The 20572-nt window shown below is 62.1% G+C and overlaps 1 protein-coding gene across 10 annotated transcripts in view; it reads right to left on the bottom strand.

The window, feature by feature from the left end:
- MEF2D (myocyte enhancer factor 2D) overlaps positions 1-20572 on the bottom strand; it is a 58017-nt gene that overhangs the window by 34340 nt on the left and 3105 nt on the right. For 8 of the 10 annotated variants that reach the window (XM_084302974.1, XM_084302975.1, XM_084302973.1 and 5 more), the window contains exon 2: positions 2440-2509. The exons of the other annotated variants lie outside the window; for them this stretch is intronic. The gene's annotated coding sequence lies outside the window, so the exon portion shown is untranslated. The remainder of the gene's footprint in view (positions 1-2439; positions 2510-20572) is intronic. 10 annotated transcript variants of the gene reach the window in all.

A 20572-nucleotide genomic window follows, 5' to 3' on the forward strand; every position in this document is an offset into this window, starting at 1 on the left:
GGGCTGCAAATCCCATAAGGTGATCGGGGTGGGGGGCCCCGAGCTGTTTGTTTGGCTCCAAACCCTGCCCCCGCGCTTACCAGGGAGGGACAAAAAGGGGGGAAAAAAATAAAAAATAACTAAAAAAGGAGGGAAATTAAAAAAAATAAAGAAGGGGGAGAAAAGCGCAGCACCCGCCCCACAACAACAACAAAACTCCAGAGAAAAAGGAGCCCGGGGAGGAGGTGGCGGTGGGCTGGGGGGGGGGGGGCAATAAAAGGAAACCCAGTTGGGCTGGCAGGGCTTTTAAAGCGACGCCTGTTTTAAAAAAAGCAGCTGCTAATTTTAACTCTCCAGTGGAAAGAGTGAGCGGGGCCTTCCAGGAGACAGCCTGGCTGCGGCCCTTCCACGTCCGCGGGGCGCTGGCGGCCGGGAGGAAACGCGGGACGGGGCGTAGGGCAGGGGGGGGGGACGGGGCAGGGGATGCAGCCCCTGGTCAGAGCCACGCAGCCAGGGCAGTGGATTGGTGTGGCGGGGCTGGCTTTGCCCCCAAAGTTGAGGATTTCAGCCCCAAAAATGGTTTTCGCCCCCTCCTCTCCGGCGTCGGGATGCCCGCGGGTTTTGGCACCCGCTCGGAGCCCCCCGGAGCTGAAAGGAGACCTCAGGGTGCAGGGCTGGAGGCATCGCCCTGCCAATTCCTCCTCTCTTTTGGGATGAGAAGGGCATCCCAAAAACCCCCGGGGGGGTTGTGGCGAGACCCTACAGCTCCTCCAGCGCCCCCCTGCCCCGTGCCAAACCCAGCGGGTGAGGGGCTGCTCGTGGCTACGGCACGGTGCGATCCCAGCGGCCGCAAGCCCAGGTGTCCACCAGAACCAAACCTCCAAAATTCATAAAAAGAACGTGGCGCCAGGCCCGGCAACCTCAGGTCTCTTCTCCATGAGAGGGAAATCGGCCTTTTTGCTGCAAAATCCCATAAAGAGAGAGAGAGAGAGAGGCAGCAGGCTGGCACAGCCCCTGCAGCTGGCGCACGCGGTGCCGGGCACGTGATTTCCTGAGCGGCGATGCGACTGTCTTCAGGACACGGAGGAGTCGATGCCGTTAAGGTCACGGTCCCAAGAAGAGCTCCTGCATCAGCCCAGCTCGGGCAGAGCAAAATGGGGCACAAAATGCCCATCGACCGCGGGCACCGAGCGCCATGGGACGCGAGGATGTGGCTTGGAGGGGACAAAAGCGCCCGGCGCCGGTCGCCACACGCCTCCGAGGCTGGGCCGATCCCTCTGCTCCTGTCACTCGGTGAACTGGGGGGGGGATGAGCTTCAAAGCAGCCCCCAGAGGTGTTTTTGGAAGCCACCAGCTCCACGTGCCGGCCGTGGAGGTGCGGGGATTGCTGAGCTGCTCCTCCTTGGATCCAAACTCAACGCCTGCACCTCCAGCGGCGCCTCCAGCCCCAAACCCGAGCGCTTGTGCTGACGTAAAACACGCAGAGACACCGGCCTCCAGCAGCATTTGGGGACGAATGAAGGCTTTTAGAGATCCCACTCCTGAGCGGGGCCGGGGGTGCCTCAGGACCACGGTGCTCGGGAGCCAGCCCTGTCCTCACCCAGCCCTGTGCCGTGTCCCCGGGCTCTCCACGTCGCTGTCACACGCGGCAGGACAACATCGCCCGACGCTTCGCCTGCCCCCATACAGCAGGACCATCCACCGCTTCGCCCCGCGGATTTACGGCAGCAGGAGAAGTCCTTGGCCCCGACCTTGCAGGGAAATGGGCAAAGCTCTTCCCATCTCCCAGCCCCAAGCCTCCAAACAGCTCACCTGCCCCCTCTCCGGCACTAAAAAGCCATCTCAAGCCAGCCAAAGTGCTTGCTAAGCGGAGGGAAGAGAGTCCCCTCCTTTCAGGAGCTGGGCTCGGATTATTTTTAAGACCTTTCCTTTTATTGATCCGAAGAGCAGAGAGGGAACATGCATTACACGAAACCAAAGATTCCGCACGAGCGAGGGACGCGGCTTCGGCTCTCCCACAAGCTCGTTACAGCCGGCGGAGATGCAAACATTTACCGTAAGAGCAATAAAGAGGCAAAGAAGGTCAGGAAGGGAGAGCGCGCAGACACCGAGCCCTTTCTGAGCCGCACCGCAACGCCCTCCCTCCCTCCTCCTTCCTGGGGAAGGCGAGGGGACAAAATAACAGCGGCTTCTGCCCGCAGGGCTCGTCCAGCCGACTGCCCTGGGACAGCCTTGCCCACAAAATTCCCTGCCACGGGGGCTGGAAGCGCTGCCAGCCCCGACCCACGCCGCCGTGCGCCCAAGAGGCTGCTCCAAGGAGCGTGGCCGCGGTGCTCAGCCCCTCAGGTGCCCGCTGCAAAAAATTTGGAGGTGAGCTCCCGGCGAAGACGGGGCCAGGGGGAGATGCTCGTCCCGTGGAAAGCAAATCTGGGAGGAAAAGGGTTTTTTCGTCCCCCCTACCTGCTACGCGGACTCCTGCATCTTGGGATCCTGCCAGCCGAGGAGCTGCGGCCACCGCTCGTCAGTCAAGCTGCAAGAGGAAAAAGGGAACGGCCGTGAGGCTGAGGGGAGGGAGGCAGCGAGCAGGGCACGGCACGGCCGGGGGGTCCCCTCCCATGGTGACCCCGCAGCCGCAGCGGGGACAGCCTGCACGGAGCCCCGGGGAAGCAGCCGAAAGCCCTGATCCTAAGAGGCGTCGGTGCCAGGAGGCGTGACGGGGCACAAGTGAGGGAAAAGGGTGACAAGAGCAAGGTGAGAGATGAGTGCAAGGACAGCGGGGAGAAAAAGAAACCGAGAAGAGCCTGGGAATGAAAGCAACCATAAAATCCAAGTGATCATTAACCCAGGGCAGGGGCAAGCGGCCGCTCCACGCGAGCAGGGCGCTGCGGCACGGCGCTGGGGCTCCGGCACCGACTTCCCCGTTTCCCTGCAAAGCCTTGCACGTGCCCACCGAGGAACGGCACCGACCTGCAGGCTCGGGACGCTCCCCCCCGGGGAACAAAACGCACGAGCTGGGCCGACGGAGGCCCTGGCGGGGAACCCAACGAAGCAGCCCGGGAGGAAACGCGGCGGCGAAGCTCATCCCACTCGTGACTCAGAGGCCGGCCGCGGAGACGACCCACGCGGGGCAGAAACGGGCTCGCAGCCCGGTGCTGGTCACTCATTTACCAGCTGGCTTCCCGGTGTGGCCGCCACCGTCCTCCAGGTGACAGCAGCTCTGCTCCGCAGGCGATGGGAAGGTTTCGAGGGGAAACTGAGGCACGGAGAAGCGCGCACGCGGGGCGGCGGTGGCGCAGCGCGCGCCTGCGCTCCCGAGCCGAGCTGCAGCCTCCCCCCCCCCCCCCGGCGCCTGCGAAGCAAAGCAAGGAATTGTGCTCGGCTTTCCGGCGTCCGCGTCCTCCGCTTCGACCACAAAACCAGCCTTCCTCTCCCCGGCCGCCTCCCCCCTCCCACGGCCAGCTCATTTCCTGGCATTACAAAATTCAGCCCCAACAAAGAGGGACCCAGGAGCGCGCGGCTCGCACCGGGGCTGCGCCTGCCCCCCCAAAAATAACGGGGGAGCTGCGGACGGAGGGGTCCCGGGGTGACCTCGCAGCAGCTCCTGGCCACGTTTTTGTCCCCACGCCACGCAGGATGGGGCCCTGTGGGCTGCAGGACAGACGGACGGGTCTGGCTCCTTCACCTCCGCAACGGGAGAGCTGCGGAGCCGGGGATGCCGCGTTCGGCCTCTCCCCCTGCTGCACCTGCTGCATTGAAGAATTCCCAGCCCGACCAACCTGTTGGCCAAGCACGACCCTCGAGGGCCACCCCTCGGTCTCCTGTTACCAAAAAGAGCCGTGTCCTGCCACGCCGGGCAGCAGGACGGACAGACAACCAGCGGGAGCTTCGCCCTGCCCTTTCTGCCCTTTCTACCCGGCCTGGTGTCACCGCAGCAGAGCCAGGCGTCACCCACAGCCCAGGAGGGGGTGGGTGGGGAGCACCAGCGGGCCCACGGCACCACCCTCACCCTGGGGGCTGCACCCAAACCCCGACACCAGGCTGCGAGGCGTCCCCATCCCCATCCTGCCCCGGGTGTGTGTGCACCAAGCCCCTCTCCCAGGGTTTTTCTCCTTCCCTCAGCCCCCCGGTGAGGCTCGGGGCGCTGCTGCTTGGCACAGCCCCGTGCTCCAAGCAGAGAGCTGGGTGGAGGATGTGCTAACACGGGGATTGTGCTACGAGCTGCTGCTTTTGGTTGCCAGCTGATCCCCTGAATGCAAAAAAAAATAAGGAGGGGGTCACATCGAGACCCCGCGGGGACCCCAAGTGCGCCCACCGGAGCCTGGAGCCGTGCCCGTGCCCACCAATACAGAAACACCTCTGCTAACGCAGGTGGCAGCACCAGTGCTTGGCCACTGTCCCCAAACGGTGGCAAAAAGGGTTTTATTTCACCCCCCCAGGGCAAAAAAGTATTGGGTGTTCCAAACCGTGCATTAAGCTGGAAAAAAAAAAAAAAAACAAATATACGGGAGCGGTGGAGGCGGCACAGGGCAGCGAAATCCCTTTTCGGAGTGAAATGAGGGGAGGAAAAGGGGGAAAGGGAAGGAGATTTTTGTGTCCGGCCGCACAGAAGTGCTGACCAGGCAAAAAAATAAAAAATAAAAAAACCTGTTCCTGTTCGGAAGCCCGAGCTTCGGTTTCGCCCCGCGTGGCGAGGGCAGCAGGAGCACGGGGCTGAGGCATGGCACTGACACCCCGACCTCCCAGCAGGATCGGTCCCACCTCGCTGCTGGAAGCCAGCCTGAGGCAAAACGAGGCAAAATTGGGCAAAACGAGGCAAAATCAGGCAAAATGAGCCTTGCTGCCCCACCAGCCTTGCACCGCAGCTCTTATCCCCGAGGGCCTGCTGGGGGAAGGTGGCCAGGACAACCTTCCTCGCCTGGCACAGGGGGCTGGAAGGCCCTAAATCCCACAAACGAGGCCCCAGCCCCCTCATTAGATCAATCCTGAGCTAATTAAGCCGCCACCATCAGAGGAAAGCCCTGCCATGGCCGGCTCCTCATGGGGTGCCCACATCCTCAGGGCCACCAGCACCCGGTGCCACCACGGGGATGGCCGAGAACTGGGGGGGCAGTGGGAAGGAGGGGGGGGGCCATGGGGCATTTTTGCCCCCCCTTGGGGCTTCTCCATGCCAAGGGGCCAAGACGGAGGCGCAGATTGCGGAGGGGAAGAGCGGCCCGACCGCAATCTCTCCTTCCCTTTTTTCACGTTTCCTCTAGCAACGGGCCGGGGCCGCAAACATTTGGGCTCCAAACCCAAACTTCCCCCTGGGCCGCTGGCCGATCCCGCTCGGGGGCTTCATCCCCCAAACCTTCTGCTGTCCCCAAACCTTCTGCCGTTTTTCTCCAGTGCCTCCAGCCCGCAGCGGCCGCTGGAAAAGAAATTAAACCCCAGGAGCCCGCGGAAACGGGGATGGGAGAACAGCGGGGGGAAGGCGTGAGGGACGCTGGATGGGACGGGAACGGGGACAACACGGGGACAAACCACGGCCCAGGTGCACCCAGGACACCTCCACGCGGTGCCCGAGGTGCCCCCGGTGCTCCCCCAGCTCAGGGACGGAGCGGGGCAGCTCCCAGCTCCGGGCAGCGATCGCCGAACCCCAAAACCATCTCGGGGCTCTTGGGGAGGTCGCCGAGCGCACGGCACGGCCCCGCCAGGAGCTGGGGGACGCGGAGGGGGGTGCCGGGGATGGGGACGGGGGGGGGGGGGGGGCGGTGCGCCCGTGTGCGACCGTTGCAGCCGCCGAGTTTCGCTCTCGCCAGCTGAGTTCCCCCTTGGGCGGCGGAGATGCAGAAGCGAAACCTGCAGCTGGATGGACGCGGGTTGGGGAGGGGGGGACGGCGGGGTGAGAGGCACCGGCGGGGGTCCCGGAGCACCCCGGGGTGCCGTGGTTGGGATAGGGATGTCTGGGGAGGGGACACAGAGGTGGGATGAGAGGGGGGCTCCTCGGAGGCTCGGTGCGCTCGCCCTGCTCCTGCTCCATCCCCGGCACAGCTGGGGCAGGAACGCGCCTCGTAACCCGGGGGGGGCTGCACCTGGGGTGGCCCCGTGAGCTCAGCCGTCCCCAAAAGCCCTCCTGGTGGCGACAGCGCCCCAAGGAATCCCCGGGCACCCGCTGAGGCTGCAGGCAGGGACCTGTGTGGGGTGGTCCCGGGGTCTCGGCCCTCCCCGAGCAGGGAAACTGAGGCACAGGGGGGGGACACAAAGCAAACAGCAGAGCTGGGAACGCAAATTCCCCCTCTGCAGCACCACCCCGGTGCCCGAAACGGCCCCAAAACACATCAGGACATCCTGGGGGAGGAGGGGAGAGGGGGCTCCTGGCCACAAACCCAAACGGGGGCGCCCCGTACCCCAGACGCTCAGCATCTGCCCTCACCCTGCGCTGCTTCGGGCCACATTGCCACCTGCTGGCACCATCCCGGGGGGCCCCAAGCACCCACGCACCCCGTCACGGGTGGCACCTTCCCCTCCCTGCACCCAAAGGACCGAGCAGCTCCCCGGGAAGGCCGCCCCGCAGAGGTTTCGGGGGTCGGGATCGGGGTTTTCCCATCTCCCACGCCAGGACTTCGGCTGCCCGAGGGAGGGATGTGGGAAAAGGTGGGTTCCCCCCGCAGGGTTTAACCCACAAGAACAGCAAAAAGCCTCAGAAAGGCTCCCCACAAATCAGAGCCTCCAGATTTCGGCAGCTGAAAGCATGCTACTCCCCCAAAAGCAGCTGCCCCCACCCAAAAAAAAAAAACCCAAACACAGCTCAGCATCTGCCCCACCGGTGTGGGCAAAAAGGGCGCCAGGTGCCCAGGTCCCATCGCAGCAGCCACAGCTTCATTTTTTCATTTTTTACTGATTTTTTTTTTACCAAACTCATTTTTTCACCCAGGTACGGGCAGCCCGGGCTGGCTGAGGAGCCCAGGGGGCTGAGCAAAGTCCCGGCACTGCTCTGCTCCCTCCGAATTTCCAGCTCCAGCTCCCGCAGCGCGGCTCCGAGGCACGTCCCCAGCAGCGGGGGCAGCCCTGGCCATCCTGCCCCTGCGCAGCCACTCTGCGACCGCTCCCCCCACGGCCTAAAAACCCCACACCTGATGCAGGGGACACGAGCCCAGTGTGTTTGTGGCCACGAGAAAATCACCTCCGAGCTTTTCTCTGCAGGGAGAGGGAAGGAGGGAGGGGGAAGAGGCGCTGGGAACGGTCTCATGGTGCCGGCCGGCCAGGAGCTCGCTGCACCACGAGCCGTGGTGGTGCTGGAGCTGCCGTGTGGCTCCGAGCCACTGCACCGTGGGGATGGGAGGGTGGCAGTGCAAAGGATCCATCCAAAATGCCCCTAAAGGAGATAAAGTGCCAGGGCACACGTCCATGGGGCACGGATCCATGCACCGGGCACCATCCGTGCACCGGGCACCATCCACGGGACACAAATCCACGCACCAGGGCACGGATCCACGCACCAGGCACCATCCACAGGGCACAGATCCATGCCCTGGGCACCATCCACGCACCAGGGGATGCATCCACGGGGCACGGACCCACGCACGGGACGAGCTCCGGGTGACCCCGCCAGCACCGCTCGGCTCATCGGGTCCAAACTCCAGGGCCACCGGGTGAGGCGAGGCAAGAGGCACGTACCGGAGACAACGGGAGTGAGAATGGGGAAAAAAGGAGGATAATTAGGAGCCCGGACCCCTCTCCACCAGCACTCGGCTGTCGCCTGAGCCAGCAGCAGCAGCCGCCGGCCCCCCCCCGGGAGGTTTTGTAGGGCCGCAGCCTCCCCGGGCAGCTCAGCCCTGCTCTCCCTATGGAAACCAAACAAACACGCTGGCCCTGACAGCCCTGACAAACACGGCAGGGTGTCCGGCACCCTCCGGCCGCAGCGGGGGAGCTGGGAGGGGGCCAACGTCTGCGGTGGTCCCCCGACACCTCGCAAACCACCAGGAGGACGGAGGCAGGGTGGGCACGAGCCGGGTGTGGGGACCCCCGCACGCTCGCCCGGGTTGGGAAATCGCAGCTCAGCTCCACGCTGGGAGCCAAAAGGGGTTTTTAAACCTGCTTCTCCAGGGAAAAATCCTTCGTTGAGCCTCCAGTGAGGCACTGGATGCCTCAGAGGGGTGCACCTATGGCTGGTTCGTGCTCCAGACCCTGCTCGTCCCCCAAAACATAGCGGGAACCTCCAAAAACCAGCCGGGACCCCCAGGAAAAGCTGGGGGCCAAGCAGCAGCCCCCACACGGAGAAGGAAACCAGCCCCAGGGGTACCCACGCCGCGGGTCCAAGCCCCCAAATGGCTCTGGGGATCCCCACGGCACGGCGGGGCTGGCGAGCGTCCACATCCACGCTACGGGGTGAGGACGAATTCCTACAGGGGTTTCACCGCCTCCACCCCACGTCCACCCCAACGGCAGCTCCCGGCCTCCACCTGCTTCTTCCCCGGGCTGGAAATCCGAAAAAAAATCTCTGCAGGAAGGATTCCGAGGCCGCTCGCCGTCCAGGCGCGGCGCTGGCGCATTCGGTGCCGTCGTCACCGACTCCCACACCGCCCCCGCCACGCGTCGCCGCGAGGGGAAAGCAGAAGGGGGGATTTTGTGGGCACCTACGGAGCAAGCAGAAGATCTCGCTGGGTAATTTGGTTAACCAGCAGCACGGATCCGTAGGAAACGGGGCTCGGCCGCCCCCCTCGGCCCCTTCCAAGCACCAAAACGCAGCCCCCGGAGCCACGGGAGCTCTGGGCACCCAAAAATCGTCCTCTGTGGCCTCTGGTCGTAGCTGGGAGGTCTCTGGCACAAAGCTCGGCTTCACAGCACGGCACCCTCGGTGCTTTTTTTTCCTCCCCTTAAAGCCCCAGCTTCGAAGTCCTGTAATTTACAGCGAAAATCACAGCTTTCCGATTTGAAAGGGAGGGAGAGAAAAATCTCCCCGGCCCGGGAGCCAATTAAAACAAGGGGAAAGCGGTCGGTTTGCTTTGTAATCTCAGGATTTTTTTACTTTTTTTTTTTTTTTTGGAGCTAATCTCCAGGCAGGGTCGTCTGCTGCAGCACGCGCCGTGCCGCCCTGTCCAGGCCGGCAGCTCGAGCCCTCGCTCTCCCCTCCTGCCGTCTCTGCTCGCTTTTATCCCGAGTTTTTTCTCAGAATTACTCTGCGAGGCCAGAGACACAACATCAGGGCGGCTGGAAACTTTACAACAGGGGATTTTGCTCTCTTGCCGCCTCTCTGTTTTATGAAGAAGGGAGTTTTGTGCTTTAAAAATACTCCTCTCGCTTTGAGTTTTCCCTGCTCGGCATGGGAAGGCTCAGAGGGAGGAGGAACCCAACCCCGGCCCTCTCCGCTCCCTCCTTCGTGGGAGAAAAACGTGATCCCGCTCCTAACCCGGCTGCAAAAAAGGCAGCTCCCAGGAACTGCAGGAAAATGGAAAGTTTTAGGAGTGCAAAGGCCCAGAGACACCCGGGGACTGCACGAAAATGGAAAGTTTGAGGAGCACAAAGGATCAGAAACCCCCAGGAATGGGGTTTGACTTCTTTTTCCGGCCCGGACCCGGCAGCATCTCAGCCTGGACGCCGCGAGCCATCCGTCCGCTGCCCCCAGCACCGCGGTGGGGCGAAGCTGCCCAGGAATTCCAACCGGGTTGCATTTGCCCTATTTCTTTATCAGCCTGGAAACCGCGCTGCTTTCCCAGCTGCAGAGGCAGCTCCGTTCCCAAGAACCACCGAAAAGCCGCGACCTCTTTCCAGGATCGTGCAGCAGGCGGTGGCAGGGAGCCAGCGCTAAGCAAAGCGCAGGAAAAGGGGAGCGAGGCGCTCACGGGACCCCGTAGAAATCGGCTGGAAAGGGGCACCGCAGCAGGACGGGCGGCCACAAGGGCATACGAAGCCCAGCTGATCACCCACACGCTGGGAATTTCAGAATTTGGGGTTCCCCGTGGAGACCCCGTTACGCCAGGCGGTGCCGGGCCCCTCTCGCCGTGCCCGCGGCGCGCCGAAAGCACGAGCTGCAAAACGGGCGAAGAAACGCCACGGCGGGGGGAGCGCCCGAATTACCAGCTTCTTCTTGTGATTTTTAGGGCTTTTTGCTTTCCGTCGAGGCGAGGAGAGGGCCCTCGGCTCGGCTGGTGGGGACAAGGACGCGCGGACACGGTGCCCTTGGGATCCACCAGCAGCAGAGGTCGGGCAGGAAGGAGGTGGCAGCGGCGGCGACGTTTTCGCCGCCAAAGCTCCTCTTCAGGGCCATGTTCCTCAACCTCCAGGACAAAACGAGAAGCAGGGAGAGAAAGAAATCCCACCAAATGTTGGTTTTTTTTTTTTCAGGGGTGGGAGGAATAATACAAATAAATAAATAAAGCCAGGAGCCCTCTCCCTCGCCGCAATGGTTTTTCATTTTCAACCAGATAAAACTGAGCCTAAACTCTGACTGCTCGCTTATCCCTTTTATGCTCGCTTCCTTGTTTGCATGCGCATGTGGGAATGTGTGGGTGTGTGGTTTTTGTTTTGCTTTCTGCAATCGCTCTGCAGACCATCTCCCGGTGCCTTGCAGCTTGCAGCTTCCTCAGCCCCGCTCCATCATCCGGCCGGGCGCGCTTTCCGCCCCTCTGCTCTTCTCCCTCTGCTCTTCTCCCCCTCCAGCGCAGCTCCCGGACCCCAGCTCGGAGCATTTTGGGGACAGGACATGGGGAAGAGGGGCAGAGCAGCAGGCACCAGCCCCAGCCTCCCTGCAGGAAGGTGGCTGCTCCCCCAGGGAAGGAATCCGCCCCGCGGTGCGCCCCTGCCCGATGCCCTCTTTAAAGCTCGGAGCAAGGGGAAGGATTTGGGGGCGCATCCCTTTGAGCCCAGGTCTGCTGCAGCCCCCCAAAAATACCCCTGAGAGCACCCAAACCGAACTCCAGGAGTGTTTAACATCACGGCACCACGACAGCACGGGGAGAGATGGATGGGGAGCCAAAGAATTGAGACGGCCACGATGACGCCCTGCAGCGAGGACACGGGGACAGGGGGTGCCCCCGTGCTGCTCGTGCCCCTTCTCGCCCCCCACCAAACCCTGGAGGGGCGCTTTCGGCCCTGGCCGTGCCACCCCGGCTCCACCAAATAACGCCCCGCGTGGCTCGAAGCCCTAACTGGATAACGAGCTCCCAACGAGAGCCTAATGAAGGATTAGCAAAAGGCAGTTTAAAGAGATTAAGGCAGGGCGCAGCACCCAGCCGGCCGGGGGGTTTTACGGGTGAGGGTTTATCCGAGCCCCAAATTTCAGCCCCTGCGAAAGGCGGCCTCCACCAAGGGGCTGCGGATTCGGGGTGGCTTTTAGGGGCTGAGGCTCACGCCAGGAGGACGGCGGCGCACCAAAATCGCGAGCGGCGTCGCAAAGCCCTGCCCAAGGCGCCCTAAAACGGAGCCGGTGGCTCCCTTGATCTCTCCCCTCCCACACCCAGCCCTTCCATCTGCATCCCAGCTGCGAGCGCCGCGATGCTCCGGCCCCGGCCGGCCCTAATAACTGCTGATGTTATCCACCCCGGCCCCGAGCCTTGCGAGGAGCCCCAGGGAAGCAGGTACTCAGCTCTCCTTCGGGGGAAAGGGATTAATATTCATTTCTTGGCTCTGCACAAAGCGGAGCGAGGAGTCAGCCCTCGCCTCAAAGGAGCTCGGCGCGACTGCCAGCCCCGCGCGCTCGCAAAGGTCAGGAAGGAGCCTGCCTCGGCAGAAGGCACGGCACCGAGCTTCCAAAATAGAAAGCGGCGGCGCGTTGGGGGTTTGCTCTTTGTTTGTTTTGCCCGGCGCTTTTCTCCTCCGGCCGCAAACACCAGAAACTTTCAGCTCCCAAGAAGCAGCCGCCCGACGGCCTCGCGCGCGCCTGCACGAGGAGCCGGGGCTCCGGGCCACGCGCCCGAACGGCGGCCATGCCCCGAAATGAAAAATGGGTGGAAATAAAAAAAAAAAAAAAGGGGGCAGCGCCCCGCGGCCGCGTCCCACCAGCCGGGGCCACCTCGAAAACCCAGCCCAAAATTTGGAGGCGAAGCGAGGCGACCAGGAGGGATCTGGGGAGGGCCGGGAGGGGATCTGACCGCCAGCCCCCGCCAGGGCCCTACCAAAACAAATCAAAGGAAGATGTTTGGAGCGGCTCCAGCTGTTTACTGGTGACGCAGGCGGAGGTATAAATAATTAGCCGGCCGGGATTCTGTTCGCAGGCTCCTCGCCCTTATCTAATCGCATCTCGCGGCGACGCGGCCCCGTCCCCTCCCTGCCCGAAACGTCTCGAGAAAACCAGATGCGAAACGGAATTAAAAAACCAGCACCGAGACCACCAGTTCAAACCAGCAATCCCACTGCACGCTGGACACTCGGCCCCGAGCACCCGGGGCTCCAATCCCACCCTTTGGGTAAAAGGGAGGATTTTTCCCCAGTGGGAGCCCTGCCCGCGGGCCGGATCCGGCCCCGCAGCCCTCGCACCCTGCCCGTGCCAGCCCCACTTGGGTAAAACAGGGCCTGGGGACGGTGACAGGGCTCAAAACGCCCCCCCCCAGCACCACCCTCCTGTGTCCAGCCACCGCGGAGAGCAAGGAAGCGCTCGGATGCTGCCGGTCCCCCAAAATAACCCACCCGCCGCGGCTTCGGCACCGCGCGGCGACGGCACCCGCACCCGGCAATCCGATTTTGGTGATTTTGACAGCTCGGGATGACCTGAGCCGATCCCCTCCGGTCTCAGCGGGGTTCAAGGGGAGGGGAGAAACCAACAGCCCCCTGCCCCGACACCCCCACCTCGGTCCCCCCGAGGATGCCCCAAAGCCACCGCCCGCCGCGCGGCCGGAGAACCCAAGCCGGTGTTGGAAACTTACTGAGGAAATTGGCCGCCCAGCTCCACCAGGCTGCTTGTCCCTACTGGTGGGAAAGTCTATAAATCTCTAATAAAGAAAAAAAAAAAAAAAAAAAAAAGAAAGAAAGAAAGAAAAAAAAAAAAAAAATCCCCTCCCATTTTATTCCTCCCCCCACCCCGCTCCCTTCCCCAGGATTGCGAAACCGAGAGGGCAGCCGGGGCTTGGATCTGCAGCATTGCTGAGTTCCTACGGAGTCTGGGCTTCCTGCCACCAGCAACAGCGGCTCTGGGGGTGTGGAAAAAGGGAGGAAAAAAAAAAAAAAAAAGAAAAGAAAACGGGGAAAAAAAAAAAAAAAAAAAGTCCTGTTTATTTTGGGGGATGAGAGAGAAAACTTGCAATGCGCAAGCCGTGGGGAGGCGGGGAGCGCGGCTCCGGCGTTCGGGATGGGAAGGTTTGTGCCCCCCCTATAAGGGTCCCCCCCATGGGGTCTCCACCACGTCCCCCTTTTTCCAGCTCCAGCCCGGCCACGGAGCTCAGCCAAGGGCACCCCGACCGGGTCACGGCCACCCCGGGGTGCTTGGGGGCACCCAAAGGTGCCGAGGGCGGCTCTGCCCCGCGGCGGCAGCGGGAATTACCGGGGACAGGCTGGCAGAAAAGCCTGACCCAGATTCCCCTCCAGCCTGATCCCTCGGTGAAGTCATAATCCTCGGAGGGCTTCTGGTCCTTTTTTTTTTTTTTTTTTAAATACATCCCCGAGAGTTGCCACGGAAACGGCGGTGATGCCATAATTTCAGCATTATAGACTTGAGCGCGAGAAGAGGAGGGAGAAGAAGGCTGAAATATGGATGAGCTGCGCCGGGGATGCTTTTAGGGGAAAAAAGCAAGCAGGAGCAGGCGGAAAGGTCCTGGCACGGGACCCTTGGGTGCTGTTGGGGCAGCAGCAGGGGAGCTGCCGACCTCGTAGGGCTCAAGAGGGCGGCAGAAGCTCCCCAAAGCAGGGCAGGGTGTGGGGTCCCGAGGCCCCAGCGCCCTGTTTTGGGGCAGCCCCAGCTCCATCCAGCGCAGCAGCACCCGGTGGGTGCCAAAAGCAGCTGGGTTTTGGCAGGAAGAGAGGCCCGGCCTTCCTGATTCCGTCCCATCCCATCCCATCCCCTTCCCCATCCCCATCAGGACTCGAGCCACCAGCTCGCCCAAGGGCAAGCCCAGCAGCTGCTCCCCACTTCTGCAGGGCCAGGAGACACCCCTGGGTGCTCTCAGCTCCAAGCTTGGGGATTTTGACCCCAAACAACCCTTGGGCAGGTGCCGGCGAGCTGTAGGGTTGGAGGTGACCTGCGACCAGCCAGGAACCGAGCCGGTGCCATGGGGACTTCAGCACCCAAAGGCCAGGAGCCTGAAGCCCCCGCTGCCACGCAGGGATGGGAAAATCAAACCGATTTAAGCCACGTTTCCATCTCCCCTCCCGCACCCCTTCCAACCCCACCGCCGGGCACTGAAGCGGCGCCGGCGGTGATGCAAACTTTCCGAAAAGGCTCGCAAATAAAAATAAGGTGACACACAACACAGCTCCGCGCGAACGCCGCCCAACGGCCCATGACCCGCGGGCTGCCTGCGCTGCGAGGGCTCGCGGGTCCCAGAGGAAGCCCGAAAACCCCGGGGACGCCGCGCCCCGTGCGCCCCACGCCGCGTTCGCCCACGCGGGGAGGCGAGGACGAGGTGCCCTGCTCTGGTGCACGGCACCCAGCACCGTGCTGGCACCCAGGAACCGGCCCTGGTCCCGTGTCAGAGCCCGGGTGCAGCCCAGAGAGGGGCTCGAGGTCCTGGGCATGGAGCCACACAATAAAAAATCACACTTGGATAAAAAAATCACGGTGTGTTGGGGCCGAAATGTGGCCACGGCGCAGGGCAGCTGGTGGCGCACAGCAGTGACGGGACTCTGCAAAAAACCTGCTCCTTGTGCACAGCTTCAGGACGGGGGCAGAGCCCCCAAAAGGGGCGTACGGCCTCGGGGAGGAACCGTTTTGTTCCAGTCCCCAAACGGGAAGCAAACCCCAAAGCCGCCAGCCCCCGTGGCTGACCCCGCAGCCCTTGAGCCACCAGGGTTGCTTTGAGCAGTGACCCGAGCTCCGTATTTAGCCCCGGAGGCATTCATCTCCGCCAGGCTAAAAACAAATCGGCATTTGCATCACAAAAAGACCCCCTGTTCGCTCTGTGCATGTGTAGCATCGCCCCGAGGACGCATGCAAAGCAGCCTTCCTCCCTTGCCAAGCAGAAGGCGCTGAAGGTCACGCGAGCGGATGCCGAGCTCGCCGTGCCTGCTCCTCGCTGCTGGAAAGGACGAGGCAAGAACGTCCTCCCTCGCGGGGAGCCTCTCCCGACCTTCCCGGGCACAAGTGCAGCTGGAGCAGCGCTTTTTGCCGCCCAGCAGCGCACGAAATGCTGCTGGAGAAACACACGGCCGCCTTCTGGCCTTGGAGACCGCCAGGACCAGGGGGCTGCCAACGCTCCTCGCTCCTTCAGCCTCTCGTCCTTGCTCCCAGAGCCAGCTTCATCCCTGAGGCAGCAAATCCCATCCCCGCAGGGCACGGTGCGGGGCTGCTCGCCCCGAGCACCTCTCCAAAGCACGAGGGCGAGCTGGTGGAGGTGAAACCAAGCCCTGCAGGAGGATGAGGATGGTGCCACGCATCCCAGCGCTCACCCGCGGCCACGCGGGCTCACAGCCGTGCCCCAGCTCATCGCTGTTTTGGGACCGAGTCCCTCGGCGAGCCTGCACCAAACGTGCTGCTCCAAACGCCCTTCTCCCTCGTGGCACGGGGACCTCGCTGTCCCCACAATCCGCTCAAAACCCGGGCGCAACGCGAGCGCGCGGGGAGCGCGCCAACCCCCCGAGGCACCGGCACCGCCCCAGAAGACAGATGCCTCTCTCCCCCTGCAGTAAAATGCCAGCTATATCGAGAGGATTGATGAAGGGAGCAAGAAGCAGCATACCAGCCACCAGCTGCCGCGGGAAGAGGCTTGGCTGCCTTCGCCACCAGCATCCTGCTCCAACCATTTGTTCTGCTTCTATTTTAAAAAGCGCAGGGGCTCGGCGCTCCGCGGCTCCCAGCCTCCCCACCGCCGAGGGAGGCGGCGGATTTCTTGCAAAGCCAAGAGGCAGCGACGGCTCCGCGAGCGATCTTGGCAGCGGCTCCGCGCGGGGCCGGGGATATTTTGGAGCCAGCGAGCGGAGAGGTGCTAGTTTTCCCCGCGGCGTGTCGCGGGCGCGTGGGAAGGGCGGGCGCGCCGAGGTTGGGGACTGCTCCGTGATTGATCGGTGCCTCGAACCCAGGAGCTGGGGCTCCTCCAGCTCGCTGCTAGCCGAGTTGGTGCCCAAAAGCAAAGATTGGGGCCGGCGAGGAGCACCCCAGGAGTTGGAGGGGACCGGAGCCCCTCGGTGGCACACCAGAGCAGTGCGTGAGGTGCCTGGGCACGCGGCTCGGCCCCCTCGCCTTTGTCTCCTCGCTACCTGCGCACGCTCGCCTCCAGCCCAGACTTTTCTCAAGGGCAGGGACCGGTCCCCGGGGAGCCCTCGGCGCGCTCCTGGCAAGGAAGAAGGTGAAAGTGCTGGATTTTTAACAACCTGCCCCATTTCAGCCGCTCGAACCCGCTGTCCGGCACCGGGATCACGGCTCACGCAGCGACGCGGACCCAAGGGTGCCCTGGGTGTCAAAACATTCACAGCCACCAGCAGGCAGGACGGGCACGACCAAACCCCAGGCCACCAAACCCCAGGCTCTGATCCTCGTTATTTATCGTCGCAGCCCCCTGACACAACCCCAAATGGTTTTGTTTCGTCCCCCGACCCGAGGCGCTGCGTTCGGTGCAGACCACCGGATCCGCACGGTTACAGGACAGGATGTTCTCAGTGACTGCAGCGTGTAAAAAAAAAAAAAAAAAAAAAAAAAAAAAAAAGTCAAGCTGGTCAAAATAACTCGTCCACATTTTTCTTTTTCTTCTTTTTTTTTTTTTTTTTTTCCCCTCCCTGTCAGTGGAAACTTCTGCCGCGGCCCCGTGTCTCAAGGTTACTGCTCAGGGTGGGGGAGGATTTCAGGTTTTACAACTGAAAAATTCCAGACAGAAACATAGAAATGTTTCTTTTTCTTTCTTTCTTTTTTTTTTTTAACCAAACGGCAGCCATTCATCCCATTTTTTATCGCTGATCTCAAGTTTGGTGCAGCAGGTTTTCGGCAAACCCTGCTTTTTCCACCCTCCCAGATTTTGATGGTTTTGGTAGGATACCCTCAGTGACCGGGGAACGCTTGGCATTATCAGCTCCTGCCTGGAAGAAAACCGCTCAAAACAAATTTAAGCCCCGACCCTTTCCCCACCTGCACAACACGAGGTGAGTTCCTGGGGCCTGGCAGTTTTTCCCCTGAAGTCTTCCGAGAATTGGAAAGGGAAAAACTCGCTTTCGAAAACGTTTCATCTTAAAAATAAAAAAAAAATAAAAATAAAAAAAAAAATAAAAATGGACACCTTCCAAAAGGATGGAGAAGAGGCACGCTGTTCCAAAAGGCACTCGCGTTCAAAAAGGAAGATGAAAAGTTTCAGCCAGGGCTATTTATAACCCCTGCTCATCCCCAGCGGCGGCACCTTTCAGCCGTACCGTGCGCCCCGGGCAGGTAATGCCCCACGATCCCACGACAGCCCCGGCACCGTGCCGTGCCAAACCGTGCCAAACCGTGCCACAGGACCCCGTGCTGCTTGGGAAGGGGCAGCTGATACGTCAAAAACTGCTGAAAAAACAAATAAATAAATAAAATAAAATAAAAAACCCCATAAGGAGATGGGGAGCTTGTTACACCCTCACCCGATTTATTGCCGTTGCTTGCCCCTGTTATACCCAGCAGGGAACGAGGCAGCCCCCTGGCCTCGGGTTCAAGCCCGTGTCAAAACCAACTGCTGCTGGCACGCGGGGAGGTTCGGGAGCTGTGGCTTTGCCACGTGTGCCTCCAAAAAGTGCCGACGTGGCACCGGCACCGCGTGGGATGCCGTCCCTCGCCCCGCTCCCCGAGCAGCCCCGTTGGAAGGGGGCACCCGGGCAGCTGCTCCTGCTGGAAAGGATCCTTGCCCAGGATGCTGGCTGGCAGCTGCCTGAAGTTCTGGAAAGGGAACCGACTCTTCTCTTCCTCCCTGCTCCTAAATAGGTCATTTAATTACCACCTTCCCAAACCCAAAACAACGCTGACTCAAGGCGCGAGGTGGGAGCGCTGCAATTCCACGCCACACAATGCCCAAGAGCAGCCCAGAGGCACGGTGCCGGCCTTTCCTCGACGTGGGGGTCCCCCCGAGTCCCCCACAGACCCCCCTGGCACGGGGGCACAGACGGCGAGGCCCTCCGGCTTTCAATTAGCCCCGTTTAATTAAACCGAGGAGGGTTGGGAACGCAGGTGCCCGGCGCACGGTGCCGGCCGAGCCCGCGGAGCAGCGATGCTCCGAGCGCAGGCACGGAGGAGCTGGAGGAAAAAGGAGGGGAAGCAGCGTTTCAGCGGGCGTTGCGCAAACGGCTCCGTGCCCTGCTCGTCCTCGTCACGCCGCCACGACTTCACCGCGCAGCGCCCGGGTGCCTGCAGGGTGGTGGCCGCCGCCTGACACATCCCCACGCAGCACCGGCCGGCCCGACCGGCTCCCACCGAGGCTCCTCTCATGCTGAAGGGCGTTTTGGGGACGGGACCCCTCCTCTCGCAGCCCCAGGACCACGCCGCAGGGTTTGGATCCCCGCTGGTACCCAGGGGATGAGGCTGGGGCACGCGGGGGCAGGATGCGCCCGCAGCGTTTTTGTCGGAGCAGAGCTGGAGGCGCCGGGGGACACCCCCTTGTTGGAGGGGGGTCACGTTTTCCTGCAAGCTCTGGGGGCCAGCACGCGGCCCCCCCTGCAAAAAATCATCCCAGGAGGTGAAGGGCTCAGGCACTCACCTGCTCCAGGGTCACTCCTGCATTCAGGAGCTGCCTCTGCGCCACGGCCGGCACCGCGCACGCCTCTCCCCGCCACGCATCCCCCTCGGGAAGGGCGCAAAAACGGGACGGGGCTGCCCAGAAAACTCTCCCGACACTCCCCCCTTTGCCAAGAGAAAGCAAAGCCATGGCCCTCCCCCAGAATAAATCCCTCTGAACCTATTTCCCCTGCACTTAACAAGCCCTCGCTCCACGCAGGCACTTTTTTGGGTTAAGTGATGCAAGCCCTCGTCCTTTCTTTTTTTTTTTTTTTTTTTCAAGCGCTGGGGAGCTACAGCAGGGAGACACCAGGAGCGAGGGCAGGAGAAAGGAGAAATTAAAGAGAAAAAAAAAAAAAAAACACCACAGGCAAACAGAAGTGGAGTGCGAGATGAAAAGCGACAGCTCGGCGAAGGTAGAGCTGCTGGCAGGCAGACGGCTAGATCCATCTTGAAAGCAAAAGCAAACTGCTGCTCAAACAAGGCAGAGGGAAAAGCTAGAGGTCTGCCGGCACTGCCTAAGCTCTGATCAAACAAAATGATTAACAAATTTCGGCTCTTTATTGAAAGCTTCTCTAATTAGAAGAAGAAAAAAAAAAAAAAAAAAAGATGGAGGAGGAAAGGGAGGGGGATAAATAAATAAAAAAAACCCTTGAGAGGAGCGTCGGGTGGAAAAGCGGCGGCGCCAGGGACCGATCCTGCTCCTCGTCCCTGCTGCTGCGGGAGGGGATGAGCAGCTCGGGGTACAGGATCGTGGCCGAGGGTATGGGATCGTGGCTGAGGGTACGGGATCGTGGCTGAGGGTACGGGATCGTGGCTCTGCCTCATCCTCCCCGTTCCTCCCTGCCCCTGCTCTGACTCACCCCGGCTCGTCGCTACGGCCGCGGCCTTCCTGGGGGGAAGGACTGTCATCTGCAATCCGCTCACCTCCGAACTCCGGGGCAGCTCAGCCTCTAGGAAGCGCTAAAATAACCAGAATAAAAAAAAAAAAAAAAAAAAAAAAAAGAAGAAAAGAGTCCCTGGCCCGAGGAGCTCGCCCTCCGAACAGATGGGACGGCTACGGGGCGAGGCACGGGGATATTTTTAGCTCTGGTTGCAGATGGGGAAGTCCGGCACGGCGAGGCTCAGCCAGCATCCACGCGGCAGCCCACGCCGCTGCCCCTGCCCTGGTGGGCTGAGCTGGGTGCGCACCCCCCCGGGCTCCCCCCCGGGATTTAACGGGGCGCTGCCAGCTCCATTCCCAAACCCCGAGCGCCACGGCCACACCGCAGAGCACCTACGGTGGGATTTTGGGGGACGAGGATTTTGGGGGACAGGAGTGATGCCGGCGACGCGCGTCCCTCCTCTCCCGAAGCTGGGGGCAGCCACGGCGAGCCGGCGGAGGCTGCTTGGAGAAAAACACCTCGAAAATCGCTGCCCCTCGCCGAGGCCCTGACATGTTTCGGGGTCGAAAACGCAAAAGGGCCAGGCTGGGATGCCTGCGGCGGAGCTGGCACCGAGCTGTCCCCTTCGGCCAAAAAACCCCAACGGGCCCCAAACGAGGGCCGGGAGCGTCGGCCTCGCCGTGCCGAGGAGCCGCAGCCTCTACCTGGCCTCCCGGGCGGCCGGGGCCACCGGGTCGCGCGTTGGACACTTTGGGCTTTGTTCTCCCGTGCACAAAGAGGCTTTTACACGGCCCTGGAAGCACGGAGGGACCTCGGAGTGGATGCGGTTTATGACCATATTTAGGCTCCTTGACGTCGCCGGAGTCGCGCTAAAGGGCCGGGGGGGATTGGAGAATCGGGGCCCCGCTCCTTTCGCTTGGAG

Source organism: Netta rufina (genome assembly GCF_964035555.1).
Source record: "Netta rufina genome assembly, chromosome: 29".
Lineage (NCBI taxonomy): Eukaryota > Metazoa > Chordata > Aves > Anseriformes > Anatidae > Netta > Netta rufina.